The following is a 27316-nucleotide window of genomic DNA, read 5'->3' as shown; positions in this document are numbered from 1 at the left end:
TTTCCTCTTATATCCAGAGTGATTCAGAAAGCGAAGCTATTTGGAAGCAAAATGATTCTCATCACTCCTTACTGGCCTTGCCAGATTTGGTTCCCCTTTCTCGGGCCTCATCTACTAGACGATCCATGGACTCTGGACCCAGTGCTAGACCTCCTGACACACATGTCAAGCTCCCTTCACCCCTGCCTCCACACCCTCTACTTGACAGCGTGGCTGCTCCAATTCCATCCCTAGTCAGGCTTCATGAATTTTCACCTGCTGTGACCCACATCCTCACGTCTTCGCATAAACCTTCCACTAGGAAGTTATACACTAGCAAATGGAGAAGGTTTTGCATCTGGGCTGAAGAAAGGAATGTAGATCGTTACACTGCATCAATCCCTATGGTTTTAGAATTTTTGTCTGAACTTTTCCATCAGGGATCTGCTGCTGCCACAGTTAGGGTCCAATTGGCAACGATATCTAATTTTCATTTGAGTCAACATGAGTCTAACCTAATGTCCCACAGATTGTGTAAAACCTTCCTTAAAGGTGCTTCTTTGCTAAGACCCCCCCCCTTTCAGGAACCGGTGTCTCCCTGGTATCTAAACTTTGTTCTGTCTAAGCTAACTTCACCGCCCTTTGAACCCGCTCATTCGTGCTTATTGAAATTTTTGTCTTGGAAGACTTTGTTTAGTAGCCATCACATCTGCTAGACGAATATCAGAGTTGCAAGCACAGTCTATTAAGCCTCATTATTTGATTTTCCACAAAGACAGAGTTTCTCTTCATACAAATCCTTCCTTTATCCCTAAAGTTTGCTCTCACACTAATTTAAACCAAACTATAGAATTACTGGTGTTTTTCCCTAATCTTTCTAATGCAGCAGAATACAAATTTCATCAACTGGATGTTCACAGGCAGTTACGGTTCTACCTTCACAGGACTAAGGAACTCAGTCAGACCAATTGTTCATATCCTTTTCTGATTCTAGACTAGGTCTGGCAGTCTCTAAAGTGACTCTATCAAATTGGATTTCGAGCTGTATTTTCTTCATTTACTCCTCCAATGGAAAAACTCTACTGTTCGAGATTAAGGCTCATTCTACACGATCCCAGTCTGCATTTGCTGCTTTCCAAGCCCGAGCTCCAATTGACAGTATTTGTGCAGCAGCAACTTGGGCTACCCCGCATACCTTTATTACTCATTACAAATTGGACCTGACCTCAAAGGGTAGAGCCTCCTTTAGTACCACGGTACTCAGGAATATTTTCCCGTGAGCCACCCAAGAATAAGGTGCTAGGGACACTGTCCCATATGTAAGAATGAAGGGGAGATAGGACTACAGAACATAAAGAAGTTATGTACTCACCATAACGTTCCATGTTTGCAGTCCATCTCGCCCTTCATTTTTATGAATCCACCCACCTACCCCCGTCCTGGAAGGATCTGGAGACAGGATAGTCTTACCTTGGTAGGGTGGAGACCTTTCATTATTGTTGTTCTTTCTGGATAACCTAAGTTCTGTCTATCTATAGTTTAGCAGCAAACAAGATCTGGGGATTGTACTAGGGCACTATGGGATACCTACCTAGCCACGAGCCAACTAAGAGACTTTGGGCTTTGTAATAGGTCGAGTTGGAGCCGAGGATCGGCTCCGAACCCATATGTAAGAATGAAGGGCGAGATGGACTACAAACATGTAATGTTATGGTGAGTACATAACTTTTTTTTTTTTTATCTTCCATTGATAATGATATTTGAAACCCTTTAGTTAGATATTGCCAGTAAGAATCTTTAGGAGCTGTCTTATAGACAAAGTGTTATATAGATATGATAATTCATTCTTAACATTGATATTATTATATAGAAGTCCAAAAATCCAGTTTATAATTTTTGGTACGGTTTTGAAGGCTGAGTTATGTATTATTCTACACAGATACACAGATGCTTAGTGTATGCTGTGACACTGAAGAACCAACCAGTCATTAGGGGATATGCCATAAGTTGACAATGTACTTTGTGTGTTCAAAGCTTGTTGGTTTGCAGTTCATTGCAACCAACAAAATAGGTTATTATTTTCCCATAAACCAAAAATCTCTCTGTGTTTTATCAGGGAAATCCCTTGTAATAGTAAACGGTATTAAAAATCTATGCCATTTGTGTTAATGAATTTTCTAAACACATCAAAAATATTGTTTATTAGTGTTAGTTTAGTTAATTTTGTTGTACTATACTGTAAATTTAAACTTAAATAGTGCCATATCTTATCTTTGTCAGTTACCAAAGCATTTTTTGATAAACAGTTTTCATTCATTAGTATAATGGAATGTAGCTGTTTCCAATTGGAAGAGTATCTAGGACTTATCCAATTCATCATTATTTTAATTATAGATGCCTTTGTAGAAGTTTCAATCTCTGGGAATTTTAACACCCCTTGTTCCCATTTTCTGATATGATGAGAATATGCCACTGTTTCTTTTGGGGTACCATAGGAATTTCATCAGAGTTAAAGTGATTTCTTTAAGGATTTTCTTTCCTGGTGGAAGTAGAAGGGCTTGTGCTACATATAATATTTTAGGTAACAAAACCATTTTTATCAGTTGTAACCTATCATCAAATGTTATAAACAAATTATTCCATTTGCTTATTAATGTCTTGATTAAAGTCTATAACTTTAGCATAGTTAAGCTGTAAGGTTTCCTCTATATTCTTGCCTAGGACTATTCCTAAATAGTTGAAACTTGGTTTCTAATAATAGGATTTACCGGAACCTGTATGTTCTGTTTTTTATTTAATAATAAATATTTTGATTTAGATATGTTGAAGAAGAGTCCTGAGATTTTTTTAGAAATTTGTTGTTACTATATCCACTTCACCTAACACTTCCTTAGAGTAAGGAGTAAGTTCCTACTTGGGTAAGGTAAGTAAGACATCATCAGCAAACATCATTGTTTTAGAAATATATTGGTCATATATATTTATACCTCTTATATTTGGGTTATTACGTATTAAATGGCAAGTATTTCTATGGCCAGAGCAAATAGGATAGGGGACATGGGACATCCTTGTCTAGTACCTCTAGTGATATGGATTGCTTTGGAAGTGAAGGGACCTAATTTGACATATGCTAGATTATTTTCATAGATTTTCTTTATCATTGTTATAAAAGGGGGTGGTCAAATAACTGTAAGACTTTAAATAACCCCAATTTAAGGAGTCAAAGGCCTTTTCAATATCTAAACCTATTAATAATGCTTCATTATTCACTAATGAGATAATCTATCAGAGTTAATACTCTTTTAATATTATCCCATGTATGCCTGTTATGTATGAAACCAGTTTGGTCTTCATTAATTATTTTAGATATGGGTATTTTCAATCTGTTGACCATAATTGACATAAATAGTTTATAATCATTATTCAACAAAGAAATTGGTCTGTATGAGTTGCAATGATTAGGGTCATTATTCTCTTTGAATATATGGGGAATTAGTGAATATCTCCAAGAAGGAGGAATATTTGCTAATGTTTGAACTTCAAGAAAGGTTTTATGTAGGAGAGAGATTATAGAAGAAGTGAACAATTTATAAATTTCTATAATTAAGCCATCTATTCCAGGTGCTTTATTAGACTTCCTTTAATCCCATCTTTAATTTCTTTTTGAGAAATAGGTTTTTGTAGATCTAACAAGTTCCTCGGGAATTCTTGTTATGTTGGGACCTATATTCTCTAACTTCTCACATTCATTTGTACTTATTTTATCTTTATGATGATCTGCATAATGATAATTAAAAACCTCCAGAATGTCCCCTATGTCCAAGACTTTTTTCTTTTCCCTTTATGAAAGGTACTATCAGTATTATTAATTTTTGATTGTGGCTTATTGCTTGAAGTTCAACATTAAGGAAAATCCACATTGTTAGATGTAACGGGGTATGTTCTTACTGTATCAGTTGATCTCTACAAAGACCCTCCTTGATAGGGCAGGAGTATCCTCCCAGTTTTCCATGAATGTGGGAGATTCCCCCAAGCCAGCCTTAGCTGTTGCAGTTTCCTGCAAGTCAGGTAAGTTTATACTAGTAGTATCATTGTTAGCAAATGTGGTACCAAGTCTTCATTGTTGTCTCTTGATTTGCAGGAAGGTTTTAGCTAGTAGTTAGTGGTAAAGTGCTTTCTGTATGGGAGAGGCACAGTTACGCAGCCTGTGATGCACCATAATTAATGCATCTTAATAGGCATGGGAACTTCAGTGAAAAAAGTGCCTATTAAGATGCATTGATTATGGCGCATCATAATTAATGCATCTTAATAGGCATGGGAACTTCAGTGGAAAAAAAATGCCTATTTTGTTAGCCTGAATATATGAATCCTCCCACTCGACCCACTAAGGAGGGTTGTCCCATAGATTAACTTTAACTATAAAAATATATCTGTTTTGTGTTCTATAAAACATTTTCCTGGTGATCCTCATTCCTTCGTGGATATTTTCAATCCTTATGCTGTTGTGCATGGAGAGTGAGTGCCTGCCTGCTGTTCTACAAGGCCTGAATTTCTGTCTTAAACGATCATTATTTCTTTATGAATGTAATTTTAGACCTCTCACTATTAATATGAGTGTTGAAAATAGAGGAATATATACTCCCCACAATGGCTGTGCAGTCTGTTACATTTGTTTACATTCTAAGAATACAGCAGACCTTGACTAGATGGATTTATTTTTGCCATAGGAAAGTGAATAGGCCATTAGCCAACCCATGGGTTTAGAACAGTTTTCAGCTGTTAACTTTAACTATTTACAGGATTTTCTAGTTGGTGGAGATGAATGCCTTAGTCTGTGTTTCAGGAATGAGCAAGCTGAGTGCTGTAGGGGCCAGTTGCTTTAGCATGCCCCACACCCCTTGAGCCTGTGCTTAGGAGTGGCAGACCCATGTTCAGGTGTTGTCCTGACAGGGAGACATCACATCAGGAAGCAACCAGGGATGGTGCTTATTGAAATAAATACTGTAGAGGTAGATAGAGTCTGGCATCATCATCATCAGTGACCAAAAGTAAAAAGGTCTCTCTTTCCGAAATTTATGCACATTGGACATTTATGCTGTGGTCACCTACCAGTCTCTACAGTTTGAACCTCCACTTCTTTAGTTATGCCTTTCAGGAGGATTATCCTTCTTAGTATTTTTTCCTAAAATCCATCTTTTACCATTTAGACGCCTCCTTTCACTTTGGAGTTAATTGGAACACTATTTGGGATGCTGTCTAAATGTTCCTATCACTTCACAGGGCCCTCTGCATCTTTGTGTGTTGTCAGCATGTGGGTGTTTTTCAGAAGATGCTTTGCAATGGGTTCATTATTCTCACTGGTTTACTTTCTGCTTGGGGTACTGTTAACTGCTACAACAGCACAACCACTTATTTTCAGATTTATAGTCATGAGACGTTCTTAGTTTGTGTCCGTGTGTGTGTTCTTAAATGTTTAACCACCTCTGCAAGTAGATATTAAGCAGTGCGGATTTATGGGTACATAAGCACATGTACATTAGTCATATCAGCTCGAGTTTAAAAGAGTACGGTACTGGAGTATCCCACTTACTATAGAGATCAGCAGGTGCAGTTTTGCATCAAATACAGAGCACGTTCAGCAGATTAGCAACATTTTCTTTCACTGCTGTCTATGCCTGTTGACAGGGGTGTTTTGAGCAAGTGGTAATTGCTTGACATCACTTTCTGTGTACATTTATAACTTCTAAGTCAAGAATAATGGGGGGAGGGGCACATTTTAAACGTAGATCTTAAAAACTTAATAAATAATAGGTTTTGCAGTAGCATGCATTTTCTGAAGGATATAAAGTCTGAACTTTAAAGGTTTATGAGGAATACACCAAAAATATGAGGCAAAAATCCAGACAGTTGAGATGTATGACTAGCACTGGTAACCAGGATGACCTACAATGGCAAGGAATTATTTCTAGTGACAGGCTCAAGGAGCATTAGATCTAAAATACCTATCAAAAACAATTCACACTTATGTGCTGTTCGTTGAGTGGCACATCATAAATGTCATTGTAATGCAGTGCAAGTTCTGTTCTGTCAAGAAAAAAAACTAACTCATTTAAGTAAAAGGAGGTAGAAACATTAAATACAGGTAGTCTGTTGCTTTTCATCTTTGTTTCTTGTTTGAGATGTAGTAGGAAACCAGAGCACTTTGTGAAAACACACAAATACAGGGGTGTCATTCAGACTCCATGCAGAAAGGGCATCAGATGAGAAAATGAGAAATTAAATGAAAGTGAGGCAAAAGTGCTAATGACTGTGCCACACCAAAACTCCCATTAAACATTATAGAGTTAGGAATTCTGATACTTTTGTGAAATCAATTTCCATAAACCCAGTTTGACATGATTAATTTGTAAAGAATTATATTTAAAGTCTTTTTGACTTTGAATAAAACTGAAAGGGCAGATAATGTAGAGCATTATTTTAAAATTATATGTTGAAACTGTGTGGGACAAGCCATGTTTGCTTTTTTTTTAGTTCATTTAAAGTATTGACTTTTAAGTATTGTTTCTATGCAGGGATTTTTCTGTGAATTTGTGTGATTGATTGCATATTGCAGGTTACGCGATATGCCAAGTCAAGTCTCAAGTTATTTCATGTGTCTGTTTTTAGTATGAGAAAATGGCTGCTCACTGCTTTACCACAATTCGATTTATTTTAGTGTATAGTGCAAACTTTTATTTATTATGAAGGTTCAGGGGACTTCTGTTTTGCTTGAGATTACAAGTCACTGTCAGCAGTGCCCAAAAAACATTGCTGTATCATTTTAGATTCCATTTTTTTTGTCTTACACTTATTCATTGTGACAGAAAAGTGCTTACTTTATTGCTTTGTTTTTTGAAAACTTAAACAGTGTTTTTTCATACTCTTTTTATTTGCTAAAGGAAACAATTTTATATTTCAAAAGTTCTACACAGCTGTATGCGTACATAACATGCGTAGATAAGTGGAAGACAGACTGATCTCTCTGTCTTCAGTGTTGCTTTTCCTTGGACAGCTGCTGCTTTCTTTTCATATCATTCATCCATCCGTTCAGGCACTTTGAACCCTCCTTCAGTTAATCTGTACTTTGCACTTGCTGTGTATGTATGATGAACAAGTCTTGTTCTTAATTTTGCATTACCTGTGTCTTTATTTTCCCAAGTGTAATTGTAGAAATGTAAGTACAGTACCTATGATCTACCTTACTTGTTATTGTTGTTGGTGTAGGTTGATGCTTTTTCCTTAGGAATGTCACTGAAAATGTCACTTCTCAGCTGAGCTTTATCAAATATGAATAAATGTATTTCTGTACAATGTAGAAATAATCTAAGGAACTCTGAGAAATCGTGTAGTTCATTATTGAGTTTTTCTGCAGGCAAACTAAATTGATGACTTCATTTCAGACTCCATTTTTATTGTGATCTAACAAATTGTGCACTTCGGATATCGTATCCCAAGCAGTGCTATTGTCAGGCATGTATAATGAAAGACTGTCTACTTCCAGCACCTTTGTGACTATTGAAAAATACAGTAAACTCTCAGTTAACCGGCACCAATGGGCATTGGCAGATGCTGGATAACTGTAGTTTCCGGTTGCTTGAGAGTCCCTATTAAAAACAGGCCTAATACTGTACCCTGTACTATTTGTTTGATTTGACTTGTTCTTATGTTGGGGAGAGAGGGAATTTATTCCTATCTTCCTTTTTAAAACTCTAAAAATGCAAGGTATGTTTCTGCGGGGTTGGGGGCAGAAAGTGCAACACATGAAAACTGTACTTTTTTTTTTTTTTCTAGTTGCTTGATTTGCGGTTAACTGAGAGGTTATTGTAACTAGAAACTACATTTCAGATTGTAATTCTTGAGTAGCAGTAGTATTTTTCTTTGATATGCTGACACAGAACTATGACATTTTAAACATCTGTATACAGTAGTGCCATTCTGAACCAGTTATCTGTTATTATACAGTGACAGGCCATTAACATTCAAAAACGTGCACACTGAGTGGTTAGCCCAACTAGCGTGCCCACTATAAATTGAGCATATACCAATAGAAAAAAAAGTCCAGTTGCCCGGACTTTCTTCCGTTAATATATGCTATGGCTTTCCAGTTTTTTTGAGCTATGAGGTCAAGAGTTGCATACTGAGGACAGAGGAAAATACAAGGAAAATCAGGTACGTTATGCAAAACTAAACAAACGTACCTGATTTCCCTTGTATTTCTGGCCAGTCTGTCTCATGCTTCTGAACTGTCTGGATTTCAAACTTTATTTAAAAAAAAAAGCAACTGAGTTCTTCTTTCTCTGTTGCTGCTTTTCCAAAGCACTGATGTTCTGTGCAAGTGTGGGAACATAGTCCCAAACGCATGTGCAGTACATCAAGAAAGCAAGATATGGAAAGACAGTGGAAGAACACCACATTTCTGTTATGTAAAGACATTATTTAAGAAAAGTAATTTCTTTATTAAATAATGGTATTGTATAATAACAGTAACCAACTCCTGGATGTGATATATTATAGCAATAAACCCACGCCTGGGTGTGGGTAATGCTGGATTTACCCACGGTTGGTGTGGTTTGGTCACGAGGCGGCCTGAGTGGCCAAACAAAGCCAACCGTGGGTAAATCCAGCATTACTCACACCCAGAAGTGGGTTATTGCTATTATACAATGACATTATTTAAGAAAAAAAATAATTACTTTTCTTAAATAATGGCATTGTATAATGCCTTCTTGCTGGCCTTCTGCAGCTGTCTGGTATTCTGCGGCAGTTCTGATGTACTGCGTATGCCTACGCAGTACATCAGAGCTGTGGGCAAAAGCAACGGAGAAAGCAAGATCTCAGTTGCTTTTTACAAACTGTCTTGCTATGTTAAAGGAGTTTAACATAGCGAGACAGCTTTAAAAAAAGCAGTGGAGAATCTCCGTTGCTTTTTTTAAAGCTGTCTCGCTATGTTAAACGAGTTTAACATAGCGAGACAGTGTGAAGCAACGGAGATCTTGCCTTCTCCGTTGCTGTTAAAAAAAAGACTTGTAGTAATGGAAAAAGTTCAGGTGACCGGACGTTTTTCCATTACTATAACTCTGATTTACAACGTGCATGCTGACCAATCAGCGTGCATGTTTTTGAATATTAATCGGGAGTCGTCGTATAATGAAGATTTACCCACGGTTGCCTTTGTTTAATCACTTGGGCTTCGCCATCATGATTAAACCACACCGACCACTGGTAAATGTTCAATATACCACACCCAGTCGTTGGTTATTGCTGTAGTACCCAAGTAATTTCAGTGATTTTTGTTTTTGCAGTTGTTAAATTTGCTTTGTAATGTAAGGAAGTAGGTAATTTGTTATTCCAAGAGTTCTCACCACATTATACTCCAGAATACTTACTGTGTTCATTGCCATGACAGGCCCCATCTTGCTGTACCATTACCTCAATACTAATGTTGAATATGTGTGAGCTGCAAGTTTAGTGTCAAGCTTCAGTTTGTAATTTTCCTCTGTTTTCATGCCTGACCATATATGTGTGCTCACTGTACATGTCCGCTTTTGTGACCATACTTTGATCAGTATTGTTTCAGTTAGCACTCTACCACAAAATACTCAACCCCATGTACCAGTCATAAGTTGTACTGGATGTTATTGATTTTTCACCAGACTTCTATAATTTCGGTCACTACTCAAGATTGGCTAACACCTGTAAATGGTAGTTGCACTGACATGTTGATTGTTTTACGTATAGTTGTTGGATACTGAATGACAAGGGTTAACTTATTTTCAGAAGTTCATTCGAGCATTGTCAGTCACAACACATCATAAATTTTTGTAGGGCATCCTGTGTGAGGAAATGATTTGATGCAAACACAGGCTAATTCATAAATGTCACCTATCTACTGTTCTTTATGGTGATCTGAAAAGTCCTTTTATAAGCAAATACTTTCCCAGAGCCTTGCAGTGGAGTGTAAGCAGGCATCTGTTAAAACCTTTGTTGGGGTTCATCATTAGCATTGGGGTGCTGTTTCCTCCATTTAGGCATTAGTGGTTAAAGGCCTTCTGATAACTGATGAAGAATGCTATAAAACCTGGTACGAAGCGTATATGAACATAATGTTCATATTTGTTGTTATTGTAATTTAAATATTCTTTTTTCTAGAAACATTGTTCATTATTCTTTAAAGTCAGCAGTGTATGCTGCATTCTCCTCACTGTAAACCTTTAATTCTTTGGTTATGATATCAGAGTAATTCTTTGAACAATGACACCCAGGAGAAGTCATTAGCTGAGGAATACTGACTTAAAAGGGTAGGCAAATGTGTGTGAAATGCTAAATCTTTAAAAATGAATTATTTTTTTTCTATTCATTAGTTTCAATAATATAGCAAGTTTCAAGCAAGCCAGCTGTCAGAGTAGTGGGTAGCCAGTCAGTGCCAATTTGCTTCTAATTACATGTAGCATGTTTATGGACAGACAGCATTGCCCATGTTTCCTCGTGTAGATTATTATTTTAAAATAGTAGTTTTATTTTAGGAGACTGAGAAAAGTAGTTCTGAGCTTTGCTGGGACAAATGAGTGTATGCACTTTTGTATTCTGTCAGTAAAACACTTTTAGGATTGTGCACAGATGACATGAAAACTGTAGCAATAATTATTTAACTTTGTTAACCAGGTAAGTTAATATTTCCATTATAAACTAAATTTTATCCAAATAAGTTACCGTGGGTTTTAAAGATAGTTTCTGCATTTTGATTTTGTTAGAGTTTACAAAATGGTCTTCTGTATTCTTTCTGTCTGTCTCTGCCTTATTCTTTATTGAATATTTGAGTCACTTTAATATCCCATAATTGAGTTAGAAACGGTATAAAATAAAACTTTGCCCTTTTCATTAAAAGAAGAAAAGAAAGCCTTATGGGTGCTTATAAATCATAGCATGCTTTAGAAGAGATCTAAGAACAGCCAATCCCATAGATTTTGCCCCTAGCAAGAGAAATGTTCTATTTTGGAAGCAATAAAAAGGGTGGTAAATTTGAAATGGTGACATATCTTTGAAAGACTAGCGTGCAGAAATTTTTTACTGAGGAGGGTTGATAGATTGTAGCCAAGCTGCTGTCAGCTTAGAGACGTGCTAAAAGATAGCAGATTATTGGGTCGTCAAAAGGTCTGTCTGCTAGACAGTGTGTGTCAGAGTCCGTCACTGCCCATCAATTACCATAACACGTTTTAGTGGTTTCAGTGACAGTGTAATAGTGTGAAACTGGTTTTACAGAGTTCGACAAACAGCTCATGATAGGCACAACTAGCTACCTGGGGACTTTAAGCAGTGACAGCAACAGAACTTGTAAAAGCTGTTCTTTCACAGCTTGCATTCTTAGTAGGTTAAAATCATTGTCTGATTTAAATAGTAATACCTGACAGATGCAGTCTGACAAAGTGGCATTTTTATATATTGTTCCTGTACTGCTTTGTTAACCAGGAAATTGGAGGTAGCTCTGCAAGGAGAAAGTAAGAATCCCTGAGTGTTCATTACGAAAGTTCTGCAAATTGAACCATTTTCTGGTGTTAGGTCAAAATGTGTTTTAAAGTTGAACTTACAGTAGTTCAGCTTTGTATAGGTTTACAACAATTTTCAGCTTTTAACTTATCAAGATGGTGAGGGTCCTGGGCACGTAAATGAAACAGCAGTGTTCTTTTCCTGTGGAGTTACAAAAGGCAAGATTTGTTATGTCCTAGGAGGCACTGACCTAATATAAATCATGATGTACAGATTAAATATTTCACCACTTCTATATGTAGTCTTAAATTTTCTTTCTGTAGTAATTTGCTGAAGATTATTTTTAGTATCTTGCTTATTGCAAAAAAAAAAAAGAAAAACTCAGAACAAACCACTTTTTAAATGATTGTTTTTACTTTCCCCACCATAGTAACTTTCATTTCATTTGACACCTCAGTGTTCGGTGTAACTGATCCTCACAACAAAAGAAAGTCAGCACTGCTATAGTTTAAAGAAGTTTCATTTGGTAAAGGCCAACAGACTGATTTAGTTCGACCATTTTCTTATACAACAGTCATGCAGATTCTTCCTATTCAGAATGACATGCTTTTTCCAATGTATTTTAAAATTTTACAGTATGTTTTACCTTTGCTGCCCTAAGTCTGTTCATGCCTGTGCCACCTAGTTGGGGAAGTAATACTTCCATAAGTTTCTTTTAGGCAGCCTTCTTTCATCTTACGTTATACTTCTTTATATCCAGTTGTTCTTTTTACAAGGAATTCTGCCTCTCCGTATCTCGTCTATGCCTTCTAGATAACAGGATTTGTTTCTTCTCCCATTTTGTGTACCTTTCTTTCCACAGTATGCATACCACCATGGTCTTTCAGACCTTCAGAGAAATGCTTTGCCTTCGGCCCTTGTACCTGTTTTGCAGTGTTAAAAAAGATCCAGTTATTTTCTCTTTTCAGAGTTCCATCTTCTAGAACCACAACCATGATTCCCTGCATGGAAGCTGAATAGTATATAAGCTGATATATAATTTCTTTGATTTCTGCGTAATTCTTCTTTTACAAAACTTGCTCTTACTTTCCCTAAACCAGTGATGCACTTTCCTATCTTTAAAGTACCACTTCTGTTATATTTGTTATTTTTCCTCCTTTGTGACATCGTACATCTCTATCCAGTTTGGTAATCACCCTTTCCACCAATTAACAGGGATCCATTACAGTTTTGTCTGTTCATCCTAGCACCTTGTAAAAGATTTTACCTGTATTCTTCAAGCAGGTATTACTTTGTCTTCTGCGCACTCAGAAATGTTATAATAAATGGAACACATTACTGGTTATCCTGTGTTCCACCAATGTGTGTGTGTCTGTGTGTATGTTTGTGTATATAAAGTATTATAACAGTTACTCCTGACCTGTTGTCAGTGGACCATTGAATGCAACTAATCGCTTAAGGTGCTGTTCATAGACTGCATGTAATTATGTTGCACTTTGCTTAGCTATATTTTCCCTGATGTAGTGTCTCAAAAGCATTCAACCAATGCAGTGGGCTTCTCACTTAGTGTACTATTGAATATAATTGTAATACTCGGGTTATTTTCTATGGTGTTTGTGTGTAACGTCCTAGGACTCCCCTGTAAAAGGGCTACTTGGCTCAACAAAACATCAGAGTTCAGCTAGGTAAAATTCTTCAAGTTATTTTGATTTATCTTTATTCCAGAATATACTTCAAAGATGGGGAGTATAACTATAACCAAATACTCTCTACACATCTCCCAATATTAGTCATATTATGGAACCATTTAACATTACCTTTGTAGGTTGTATATTCAACACAAACATTTCAAGAAATATCCTCTTTTCCAAAGGAAAAAAAAATTGAAGCCATCGAATCATTAAACATTCTACTTACAGGTTGTGTAGTCAAGACAGAATTTTTGAAAATATCCCTTTATTCAAACTTGATTGATTTCAACTGCAGGGCTACGTTACTGCAAGTCACCATTTTAATCTACAGCCCAGTCATCTCCATCACCGCCACCCCCCAAGCCATGACTGACATCTTCCTACCATCACAACTGTCCTTAGGATGAGTAACTTTCCCAAACTCCATCATAGCTCATCACTCCTATCTGAATCATCCCAAGTCCGCTTTGTCTTTGCCACCTCCTAAATCCCATGAAGAACATCCAGTATCTCCGAAATAACCCAGACTCTACCTCTCTGTTGATGAGCTGCTTTCACCTAGTATGTAGGTGAGGACCTCCTCCATTGCCTTGACATGACTTTGAGCAAAGATTCTGCTGCATCGGCTTAGTTTGAGAGGAGCAGCTTCAATACCATGACTGAGCAGAACATACAATTTCGGCAAGAAGTACTCCTTCTGTGTCCAGAATTTCTCGCAGCTGCTGGAGTATCATTAGCCAATACTCTTGGACCTTTGAGCTCAAGGCCGTTATGTGGAGCAGAATGTATCTAATTCACAAAATGCGTGTCAGCAGACAGACAACCTCCTCACCCATCTTTTTCACCCTATTGGGAGTCCAGAAGATGTTATGGGAGCTGTCTGTATAAACGTGTCATCCAAAGGATGATTCATCTCAATATCTGAAGGCCTTGCACTCTACTCTTGCAAGAATTAAGGGATCATACAGTGTCTGGGTGCTGTTAGTAAACATTGTGAGTGATGAAGTAGGGTAGGTATGCATAGTCTTACCCCATCATGTAGCCATAGTACTCCATGCAGATGACCCCCCCTTAGAATTTTATGTAATTTAAAAACAATACCAGCTATGCATATGCTGCTCCCAAAGGGATACTCTACTGGATTCTCTGTACATACTGATGGTAGAGCACTTGTCAGTGTTATGGTCCCCCTTCAGTGCTGATCTGCTGCTTAGCATACAGAGCCGAGTACCACACCAAGGTGCTTCAACAAAGTATTAGTTTAAGGGTGTGCACACTTATGCAACCAGCTTATTGTACATTTTTTTATTATATTTTCTACCCTAACAGATTTGTTTGTTTTTCACTTGAATTGTACAGGTTATTGGTCACATTAAAGGTAGGAAAAGTTTTGAAATGATTTATTGTGGTCTCTTTTTTTTTTATATCACAAAAAACTAGCATTAACAGGAGTGTGTAAACTTTTTATATCCACTGTAGCTTTCTACAAGATAAGGTACTTCTCTCTGTCTCCCTCTCTCTTTAGGTACTCCCATAGTCAACTTTTCATGCCAACAATAGAACTTGTGGGGCTTGTACATGCCTGTGTGAAACCTGCTAGTGCCTGTCCGCACACTTCTAGAGGCCTCCACAGGGCCGAGTTTGTCCATTTCTTCCCAAACTTCAGTACTTCCAACAAATCCAGTGACACAGAACTCTCCAATGTCTTTTGACTTTCCCATTGAAAAGCCATTGTGCACAAAGAGACAATGGCATGTACATTAGAACATGAAAACATGTATAGCATCAATATCTTAATACTTGCAGCTGTTGTATTATCACCATAGGCTTTCACCAATCCCAAATGGTGCCTCATGCCATATTTTCAGAATCCTGAAATAGCTGACCGTGGACCGTGGAATTCTGATATTCAGAAACACAAGGTAAAACACCCTAGAAGAAGCTGCTGTTTTACTGTTACCCACTCAGGTCTTAGAGGTTAGAAACTCTGCACCTTATTCCCTCTCCATCACGTCTTTCCAATAGGAGTCGTCCATAACTTAGACTTTATCTGATGCCTAAATATCTTATAGGGCAGCACCCCGCCCAAACACAGACATGCCTCTGTAAAACCTATGTGAAAAATAATTAATGCAAAAACACTTGTACTTTAACCTCATTAAGGTGGTTACTACTAGAAGCCATGTCTTGCTAGAATTAAGACAGAAATCAAGAAAATAGTCTAAAAGCTACTCTGGATAAGGAAACATTAATCTATGTAAAGCTGAATGTTGAACACTTGCAGCCCCCATCCTCTGCATTGCTAAAGGTTCAGTAGCCAGTAACATTAAATATGGGTATAATGAGCATCTTTATCGTTGCTTGTCACCGAACTGTAACCAATCCAAGATCCATCCCTCAGCAGTTCGACAAAAGACCTGCTGGTCCACATGTACTCCATATAACAAAGTCGCAAACTCCTGTGAAACCATGTATGCCTACATTCATGTTCCTGTGATATTGTCAAAGAAGTGGGGGGGTCACAATGATTTGAATATAAATTCATAGGTGCCAGAGTTAAACCCCAGGCCATTGAAGACCACTGACTCCCTGAAACTCATATCATGGGCCCATTGTCCTGTCTAAGTATCCAAATTATCCTTGAACTGATTCATATTGTCAGATGGTCTTACCTCATACTGTAACTTGTTCCATGCAGCAGGAGTAAACTGTGTTACTTAGGCACTTCTTGTTTTTGTTTTCTTTTAAATTAATTTTGGATGACTTATTTTTAAGTCTTTGTATTTTAAGGGTAATATACTTTTCTAAATTTAGTGATGCTCTTGATAACTCATTTTTGTATTCAAAAAGGTTTACCTCTTAGATGCCTGTATTATTAAAATGAATAAATTCAAACACTTTCATCTGCCAATGTAAATGTATTCCCTCACTGATGATATATTTTTGGTAAATTTCCCTTGCATAGATTGTAAGGTTACTAAATGTCCAGTATTGTAATAACAGAAAATACTGTTATATTCTGTGGTAAACCTGATATATCATAGGTCTGATATGTTTTGTACGAACAGACCAAAATCTCTTCATCTCTTGTAATGTTTTTGATGAGTAACGGAAATTGTTTGTTGACCTTACTGCATGTGATACTTGCATGTTTATCAAAGAATCTATGTATGTAAAAATAACCCCTAAGTCACAATACGTTGTCATTTTCTGTAATGTGTTGTCATATAATGTGATGCAGGTATAAAATGATAATTTGTGAAAGAGTAATAACTTGCATTTTTTGGAAGCAAATTCTAGTAAATTACAATTTTCCTATTGGCTGATTTCTTTAACATAACTTACTTTAGCTAAATCTTCATTGGTTAATACAAATCCTATTTTACAATCAGCAGCCTATTTGCTGATCCACCATTTGTTACTAGTAGACATAAGGGCAAAGACTTGAATAAAGTAAGATAGGCTCTTTATTTTGTGGGAGTTCAGGTTCTGTCAACCTAACACTATTATTAATGTCTCATTGTGTTCCCCTTCACTGTATCTGCACAGTGTAATGTCATCAGTAAAGTTCTTTGCATTCTTTATTTCTTGTGTAACTTATATAGTGTAGAAAAATACCCCCCCACACACACACACACACCATGCCTCTCAACCTGGAAACATAAAAAATCTGGACAACGGCCCATAAAAAATAGGTACAAATCTGTGCGCTGATTAACATAAACTTTGCATATATAATTATGTAAACCCTCACACTACATTGGGATTGTGGGGTACCAACTTTCAAACATAAACTGAAGAACAGACAACCAAAATATGGCCCCAGACCCTGTAGTAAATAGTAACCATTTCTTTTAAATGTGTAGCAGAGATGTTCACTGGGAAGGGAAAAGATGATGAATCTTAGGATTTTATTTTAGTGACTTGCAGTATGCGGGTTTTGTGCAAAAAGTAGGGCATTTAATGGTAGGCAGTATTCTAATCTTAGCAAAAGAATATTATAGTTTGCTAAGACATCCAAACGTCATTCTTCATGGCCTACTGATCAGTGGCGTAGGTAGAGTTTGTGCTGCCCAGGGCTGTCTTTGCGTTTGCCACCCTCCTTCCCTCACAAAATCATAGTCAAATGGGGCTCCACCATACACAGCCCTTCCCTTGCAACCATTCCAGTGTCCCATTACTTGGCTATTTCACCCCATTTACCATAAACACTGTAATGTGCATACTGCTTTACTTCTACAGTGATTATTTGGATTTCATTTAAAACTTTTTTTTTTTTGTACATTTTATAGCACAAACACTAATAGACATCTGCTAAGCAAAGTAATACAGTCTCAATGAAAATAGACTTGGCATTAAAACTTCTCTGCCCTTGAAACTCACATTCATTGAAACAGCATTGAAACCCACATTCAAAGAAAATTCATCTGGCCAGTGGTGGATAAAGGTTACCTTTGGGCTGTTTTCAAGTCAGTGCCCCTTGCACATGAAACATACATGTGTTCTTTGATGCACCTTCCTGATTGTATTAAATTATATTCCTTGTATAATACAGCACACTTGTTAGAATGCGTTTTAAAATTTATTGTTTGAACGTTTTTCCAGTAAGCAGTGAAACAAAGTGCATGAACCAATAATGACAAAACTGCCCATTTCAAAACATGTCCATTATAAAAGTCTACTCAAACTTCTACAACCCATCAGTATCAGTAAAGATGCATAATCTCTGCAGAAGTAAAAGTCATCTAAATAATTCCACATTAAAGAGGTCTGTAACTAATGAAGAGGTTGCTGCTCGCAAGCAACTTTATATTTCATTGTTTCATTTACAAATAAAGTGCCTGTTGCCCTTGAGGAATAAATTGCCTATTTTGCATTAAAAAATGATAAGCTAGTGATATTGCAATAAGGAATGGATGGCAAACTGATAACAGGTTAATAGTTACTAGGTATTTCAGCCAAAGAGGACATTCTCAGGACTGCAGCATCCACCCCCCCTTTAAAAGTAAAACACAGTACCGTATCAGCAATCCCTCTACATACTGTGGGAGTAGAACCCACAACCTTCTGCATCAAAAGCAAGTACTCTAACTGCTGTGCTACTAACAACACAAACATACTTGGCATAAGCAGCACTAAACTTCTCTCTCCCTAAAAAACTATGCAGCACAAGAAATCTGGAAAAAGTCAAAATTTATTGGGGGAAGGGGGACAAAGGCCCAAAACCAGGGAAACATTTTAAACTTTGTTTGTATAATCTTAGAAAAGTTCCTAGAATAAAATGTTTTGTGTTACCATGCGTTTCCTGAAAGATAGGAATACTGAAACTTAAATGGCTATCATTATTTAGTGAATTCACTTCTCACTGATTTGCCAGAAAACCACAATTTTTAAGAGGAACAGATCAAAAGTATGAGCCAAACATTCTGCGCTATAATACAAGTGTTAGCTAAGGGAAATATGCGCACACACACTTTCCTCTGTGCACTCGTAATACAAATGGTAGGTAAAGGAAAGATGCATTACTGTCCTTCAGGTTGCAATGTAGTACAAATGGTAAATAAATCTCGGCTGGAACGCCTTCTGTGTGGAGTCTGCATGTCCTCCCCGTGGTCGAGTGGCGTTCAAAAGACATGTGCAAATGGATGTGCCTTCGTTGAAGGTTGGGCGTCGAGCTGGCACCTCTGCACCTTAAAAATCAACTGCCAATCATTAGCGGACCAGAGTTCAGCTGTGGCGACCCCTAACCGGGAAAAGCCAAAAGAAGAACAAAACACACACACACACACACACACACACACACACACACTTTCCTCTCTGCACTTGTAATACAAATGGTAAATAAGGGAAAGATGCACACACCCCACTTGTGTGGCAAATACCATCCCCAAACTTGCATATACAAACACCACAATTTTACAAACACAAAGAGGGGAGAAATCTCCCAAAACAGTGGAATCCCTGCCAATTCACACTGTACTGGCAACAATGGAATCCCTAGCAAGAAAAAAATAGTACTCCACACTTTCAAACAAGCTTTAATAAAATGACAAAGCTTTCAGATGTAAACTATCCTTCGTCAGTATCTTCAAGACACTGACTAAGGATAGTTTATATCTGAAAGCTTTGCGTTTTATTAAAGCTTGTTTGACAGTGTGGAGTACTGCTTTTTTCTTGCTTGGTGTTGCTGTTTCGTATTTCTCCACTTCACCACTGGCTCACCTGTTTTTTAGTAACAGTGGAATCCCTGCCAGTGCACACTGTACTGGCAACAATGGAATCCCTGCCAGTGCACACTGTACTGGCAACAGTGGAATCCCTGCCAATTCACACTGTACTGGCAACAATGGAATCCCTGCCAATGCACACTGTACTGGCAACAGTGGAATCCCTGCCAATGCACACTGTACTGGCAACAGTGGAATCCCTGCCAATGCACACTGTACTGGCAACAATGGAATCCCTGCCAGTGCACACTGTACTGGCAACAGTGGAATTCCTGCCAATGCACACTGTACTGGCAACAGTGGAATCCCTGCCAATGCACACTGTACTGGCAACAGTGGAATCCCTCCCAGTGCACACTGTACTGGCAACAGTGGAATCCCTGCCAATGCACACTGTACTGGCAACAGTGGAATCCCTGCCAATGCACACTGTACTGGCAACAGTGGAATCCCTGCCAGTGCACACTGTACTGGCAACAGTGGAATCCCTGCCAATGCACACTGTACTGGCAACAGTGGAATCCCTGCCAATGCACACTGTACTGGCAACAGTGGAATCCCTGCCAGTGCACACTGTACTGGCAACAGTGGAATCCCTGCCAATGCACACTGTACTGGCAACAATGGAATCCCTGCCAGTGCACACTGTACTGGCAACAGTGGAATCCCTGCCAATGCACACTGTACTGGCAACAGTGGAATCCCTGCCAGTGCACACTGTACTGGCAACAGTGGAATTCCTGCCAGTGCACACTGTACTGGCAACAGTGGAATCCCTGCCAGTGCACACTGTACTGGCAACAGTGGAATCCCTGCCAGTGCACACTGTACTGGCAACAGTGGAATCCCTGCCAATGCACACTGTACTGGCAACAGTGGAATCCCTGCCAATGCACACTGTACTGGCACTGATTTCTTGTGGAAAACAATGATGATTTGAGCACTTAATGCTCAGGGCATCTGATCTCTGCCTCCTGTAGCTATATCTTATTTTAAGTCCAATTTATGAATATTTTTGCACCATTCATTTCTGTTTTTTGTTCACACCACAAACGTAAGATGTCTCTGCCTCTGTAACTTTACCAAGATGTGTAGTTTTTTGTTACTTCTGTGAAACCTATGGAGTGAAAGTATTTTCAGTAATATCCATTTTCTGCAGTTTTTCTAGCTGCCATTCTGTTTTTTCTTAAATAAAAATAGATCTGCTTGGTCTGATAATTTTAGTTTTCTAATACAATCAGACTTTACTTTTGTATATGTATTTATTACATATATTAACTAGGAGTGTCTAACTAGGAAGCATATGTTCTCATTGCATTGGAGTCTAAGCTACAAGTTCCAGATAGTATAGGGCTGCAGGTTACAGTGTTCATGAGAATGAGCAAAAGGTATGCCAACATTCCCTACCAGGATGTTATGGGATAAGGAGACCTAAGACAGTGCTAGTAGTTGAGTAGAAAATGGACACTGTGGGATAACTGCAGTTATAACCCTATATTGACTGAGAACTTTGCGTCATCTGTTTTTTGCTAATATTCTTGCGATCTGAGATCCTATTTAGAACGTCTCCATTTAATGATACAAGACTCGGAAAAGGTTAGGAAAGTATAATAAGTTGTTGGCAAATTGAAATTGACTTAGAGATAACGAACGACCACACTCTGTCTTACTGCATCTTATGCAGACTGGTGGTGATGGGTTCTAACACGTCCTGCAGCAAAGTGATCTGTCTTGTAAGCCCGTTCCAGTTTAAGGATCAACTGAAGGCCCATGTGAAAGCTTTAGAGTAAAGAAGAGAAGAAAGTAGGAATGACTGAACTATTTATTTTCTAGCGGTGTTTATTCAGCTGTTTGTCTAGTATGTACCCACTCTTTTAATTTCCACACTGTTTAGTGTGTGAGTAGAAATTATTTAGCTGTAAGATAATCTCTGTATTGTCCACCTTTTTTTGTAAAACAGAAGTAGCTTTAGTCATTTTTACAATAAATTTTACTTCTGTTGTTAAAAAGCCTTTTGTTTGAATTTTTTTGTTTGGTCTGTGTCTCTGACATCCTCATTGGTTGTGATCTCAAGCTGCTCTATCCTTGTCAGATACTATGTTGACTGTGGCTCCTGTATTTACTTACATTTTCTCTCTTGATTTTATGTTTTTAGTTTTGTTCTATATTATTCATATTTTCACCATTATTCGGTTTGCATCCCCTTGTGTGAGTTCTTTTTGTTGCTATTATCACATTTTGCTTTATTACCATTGCCATGTAGTTTCTGTATGTTAGCGGAATTAATAAAATTTAGCACTTTTAGTAGGGTCTTTTTGAGCTCTCTTGCATCTTTCTATCTCACTTTTCCACTGTTGAAGGTTTTACTGTCTGGGTTTGTATTTCTTTATAAATATCTGTAGACTTGCATTTTCTTGGGTATTTCCTTATTATAGTGGCCTTGGGCGGTGCATTTCAAGGATTACGTTTGTTATGTATATTGTATTATGCATGTATTTATATAATTTTTGGACCATTTGTACCTGGTTTGTACTTGGCAAGACTGTTCTTGCACAAAGGAAAGTGGAATAGACTCACGCTTGGCATATTCCTCAGTAGTTGCTGCAGTATTTATTAGCCTTACGTTTTGGATTTGTGTGCATGTTTCCAAGTCGGAAATGTTAGCAATGTAAAGTGATAGCAGGAGTAGTTTTACCAAGCCCGTGATGTATTGTCTTTATGCAAGAGTACAATCAATACTTCTCTCAGCTTATCTTGCTTTTTTAGCTCAAAATTAGCAATTTAGGGAGAAAAGGCGATGGATTACACTTATTATAATGTCGGTTGGCTTCTTTTACTTAAGAAAATGCCCATTAATTCGCATTCTCTTGTTCTGTCAGCTTTTCACATTGATAAGTGCTCCTGATTGTTTGTGTGTTTGCCTCTGATTGTGAAGGTAAGAGAGTGAGAACTACAACTATTTTCCTGTTTGTAAAGTGTTTGACAAGTTATTGTAGTGAGCTACACGTTCGTTTCGTTTTTACTTTTGGACAAGGTGCAGGGTGCTGTCTGTGGCACAGTTCAGATTAATCAGCCTGTTTACTCTTTACCTAACTATATTGCCAAGGCTGCTATCGCCAGGGGGCAATTTAATAAGTAAATACCTTTTCTTGTTAGGGTCCTTAGCATTGTGTAATGCATTGGTGTGTGGACTTGTTTCCTTTTAATTAGCATTCTTGGGAGTTTTAACCATAATTACTAAATTTTTCTTACACTATGAGTTTATGTTGTGAACATGACCATTTGTCTCAAATGCTAAAAAGTTTGGAGTTTCTGTAGATGCTTCGATTTTTATATCGTCTTTGCTTTGTAAAGTACTCCTTTGTGTCCATTTGTAATGACGTTTTGTGAAAAATTGCTAAATGGTCACTTGATTGATACTTTTTGCTTGCTTTGAGTTTCTATACAGGCTTCTTATTTTATTTGTGTTTCAGTTTTACACCTTCTGTGTCTCTCGTTTGTGTCTTGGGTATCACCCTGTTTTTGTTGGCCTTTTATGAAATGTCACAAAAATAACTTGGCAACTACTTTTTGTTCTGGAATGCTTATGTTTTAATTACTGTTCTTACGTAGCAAGCAAAGTAAACTCTCATCAGTTTAAGCACAAATACTTTCTGTCACATAGTACTTAGTTTTAACTAATAAGACAGCCTCCTTGCCAGTTTTATATTGCCGTACATGTTTTATTAATTAGAAAGAAATCACAACAGTTTAGTAAAATGACATGGCCAGACACAATCTGCCCACATACAAAAGAACGAAAAACAAGCCACATTGGAGGTTCTATACAACATGAGCAACGTTTGCAGACATATAAAATAACCAGGATGCAGGCCAGAGGGAAAGAGTTTATGTTAACTGAACAAGCCACATGAATGTGCAGGGTACTCTGTACTGTAAAAAGGCCGTTATCAATGCAGAACATTTTTTCCAAGATATTTGAATTCTTGTGGAGGGCACAAAATGAATCCTGTGGTAGTGGTCAAATGAAATAGGTACGTTTCCTGCACCTTAACCAGTGGCCATGTCCTCCTTGTCCTTTCCAACATCTAATGTTACTGGGTGTGGAAGGGATGGGACCTCATTTTTAAGTGGAGGCAGGACTGGCTTGCTGTTCATATTTCAGGGAGTTGATGAAAACCGTAGCTACTGTCACTGTTTGGGAGACTGTGAGAATCTCATTGTTGATGTATTGCTTGAGAGACTGAATTGCTTCCTTGCAAGAAGCTTGAAAGATAAACATCTTTCTGGCCTTCCTGATTATTTATAGAGCATTGGAGTTTCTTTAGCACATTGTTCAATCATTCCTACTTCCTTCTTTTCTTTACTCTGTAACCTCCGTATGGTGCCTAGAAATGGTTGCAGTTCAAGATGCACTTGTTGCAGCTTGGTTGACAGTCTACCAGATTTTATTTAAAAATGTTTCAGCTTACAAATTCTAATTCTTAGTAGTTGCTGTTTATTTTGTAGGCCATGGTGGTGCAGTGGTTAGCATTGTCACCTCACAGCAAGAGGTTCTGCGGTTTGATTCTCAGCTGGAGCGCCTTCTGTACGGAATCTGCATCCCCCCCCCTGCAGTTGAGTGAGTTTTAAAGACATGCAGGTAGGTGTGTGTGTGTGTGTGTGTGTGTGTGTGTGTGTGTGTGTGTGTGTGTGTGTGTGTGTGTGTGTGTGTGTGTGTGTGTGTGTGTGTGTGTCTGTGCACTTTCTGTGAAGGTTGGGCACCGGGCTGACAACTTGACACCATAAAAATTCCACTGCCAGTCAGTCTGCATTCTGGTGATCTGTCTATATTTTATGTAATAGTTGCATAAAACAGTTATTCTGTATCTAAAATACCTAAATGTTTATATAAGAAGAAATAAGCAGCTAAAATGCTACAAGAATAGCTTTTATTTAGTGATCTGCTGTGGCGACCCCTAACCGGGAAAAGCCAAAAGACATTGCAGTAGGAGCTGTTTGTTTAAACTGATACTGCTGCCACCTTCTGGATTCTAGATGTGTCACAGCTAGCCAAGTTGTATTACACAAAAGCAACCCTTATCTGTTGCATTTGCTTGACACCGAGCGTTTAGAAGACCAGAAGGATAAACCCAAAGGTGATGAATAATGGGAGGTCCAGAAAGGAAGTAAACAGTCAATGCTGATGTGATGAATTCTTTGCACAACTGTGCTACTCCCACTAGCATGCATTTTTGAAAGTAACTGAATTACTAATCCTCCTTAAAAAAGGAGCCAAAACAAGTCCAACTGAACAATTGGTGAAATCAGAAAAACAGCACCTTTCCCGAGTTCTAGAAGTAAATGAGAACTCTACTGCTCAGTGTCTTCTTCTTCTTCTCTTGCCACCGATCTTCAATGTTAACACCTGCTGTAGGCCTGAAGAGTTCCTGTAGTGGAATGCTAGTAGTATTGTTAGCACCTTTATTCCTTTTCATGTGTAGTTGTGCTGTGCACATTGGCAAGTGTGTATACAGCTGACATTTGTGAAAGCAGTGTTCACAGTTCTATTACTTAGCGTGACTGTTGCATGGTAGTCCTACTGTAATCTAAGCCAGGAATGTTAAAGCAAATTTTTCAGAAACTGACATATAATGGCAGCTGCTGTTTCCCCATGGTGCACCAAATTTAGAGTTGTAGAGTAAATGTTTGTGGAGCATGTGCAGGGGATTGCTATTTACACAGGGGTAGTGGTGGGTTGAAGCCCTTACATAAATAGTCATGTTTTGACTAACCAGATGCTATTAAACAATACTTGTCAAGGCTGTCTACTGTGCATTTATATCAATTTAAAAATATAAATGGGAAAAACTCTCAGTAAACACTGTCAAATACATTCATATATGTAATTTCAGTAGAACTTTGCACTAACATGTTTTAATGCATTCATGCCTGTAGTGCTACTTCTACATTCTGCCTTACGACACATACAGCACCAAGTACTTTTTACAATACTTGGCTACAGTGCCTACAGCACACCCATGTGCTCCACATGGAAACCCCAAAATTAAAGTATCTGTGATAACTGTAAACATACAGAAGCAAGGTCACTTAGATGGCATACTTTTGTATGTATGTAGAAATATTAAAATAAAGGTATGCTTCTCTAGGAAAAAAGGAGCTTAATGAGTTAAAAGTAACAATTTTTTAACAAGAGTAGTAACTGTAATAACATATTTACAGTCAGAATTGAAACAAACTATTTGCAAAGTCCATAACAAGAATATACTTCCATAAACATTCAGGAAATCATCTAAAACTTTTTCAGTAATAATTGTAACTTTTTCCCCAAGCAATTACTTTGTGTGTTAAATTCTTTGTTTTAATTTTTAAACTAGATATTTCTTTTTCACATAGATTTGTGGCTAAATAAATAAATTAATTTCTAAAAGATATAGGAGAGTTAGTTTTCCATTTTTTTTGTCACAACCTTTCTTGTAACTGCAAGTATTGACCAAAGAAGATGTGTTTGAGATCTGGGTATGACTTCAGGTATTGGTACATTAAATAAAATGAGAGATTTGAAATTTCACAATTATCATTCCATAAGGCCTTACAGAAACATTCAAATTCCTTCCAAAGTTGAGGTAACATAGTACATGCAACAATCATATGGAACCAATCAGCTTCTGTTGTTTTCATTTAATTGTTTTTGTACATATTTGCAATTTTTTGAGGTGTATAATAACTCATGTGAAGGAATTTCCACGTGTATATTTTCCATTAAGAAGAATTTTTTTGTACTGATTTCAGAAGGAGTTTCTTGTTAGTAATAAATTCACCATTATTTATTTTGGTGGAGTATTCCCAAAAAAGAAGCATTTGTAAAACTACAATCAAGTCTAATAACTTTATATATTAAGTATATAAATGAGGTGCCTTTCAAAAAACCATTAATTATTTTAGTTAAAAATTCTAATGTTTTGGTATGTTGTTTCCATGAGTTTGTAAAAATATATATAGTTTTGTTATGTATAAATTCTCTGCAAGTTTGTATATCTATCCAGTTATTATTATGTAGACTATATCTAATAATTAGATGGTTAGATGGGTAAATTCTATTGGTGGATAAGAATTGGTTCCAGTATACTAAGTCATTATTCTTAAATTCAAGTATTTTATTTTTATCAAAGGAGATTAAACACTCATTTGTATAAGTAATAGGAAAAATGGATATTAATAAGTTTTTAATTACCTGGTTAGATTGGGTGATTTTCATGAAATTTGCCATTATTAGATTAATAAAGGAGCAAGATTTTTAACGTCTGCTTATCTTATGTATATATTTTTAAAGACCAAATAAAGGCATTTTTATGTATTGTAATAAGAGGATCAATTAGTGTTTTATTATTGGTTAATTTTTTCATGTATTAGTTTGTATGAGGAATTTAGCCATAGAAGAATTATATTAAAGATGATAGCATTTATATAAAATTCAATATTAGGAAAGCTAATAACTCCTTCCCAGCTTGCCACATGTCTTTGTAAGGATATTCTGTGTTTTTGGGGATACCAAAGAAATTTTAATAAACTAATTATTAATTTTTTGACACTTTCTTAGTTGGAGGAATGATTAAAGACTGACTTTTATATAAAGAATTTTAGGTAGCACTATCATGTTAATTAGCATTAGTCTGTCTTCAAAGATAAAATAAAGTTTATTCCAATTGTCTGTGAGACTGCTAATTAAATTTGTTAAAATATTATAGTTTGTAGTAATTGTATTCTTAGGTGTTCAAATTAATTCGACTCAGGTATTTAATTTGTGTATTGTTCCAGTTAAAGCATTTGTAACTCTTCATTTTCATAGTTGGCTTTTTATTTATTAACAGAGTCTGAGTTATGTTATGATTA

This window comes from Protopterus annectens, chromosome 10.part0 (genome assembly GCF_019279795.1).
Source record: "Protopterus annectens isolate FY-2018-M chromosome 10.part0, PAN1.0, whole genome shotgun sequence".
Classification (NCBI taxonomy): domain Eukaryota; kingdom Metazoa; phylum Chordata; order Ceratodontiformes; family Protopteridae; genus Protopterus; species Protopterus annectens.
This window is presented reverse-complemented; position numbering follows the sequence as displayed.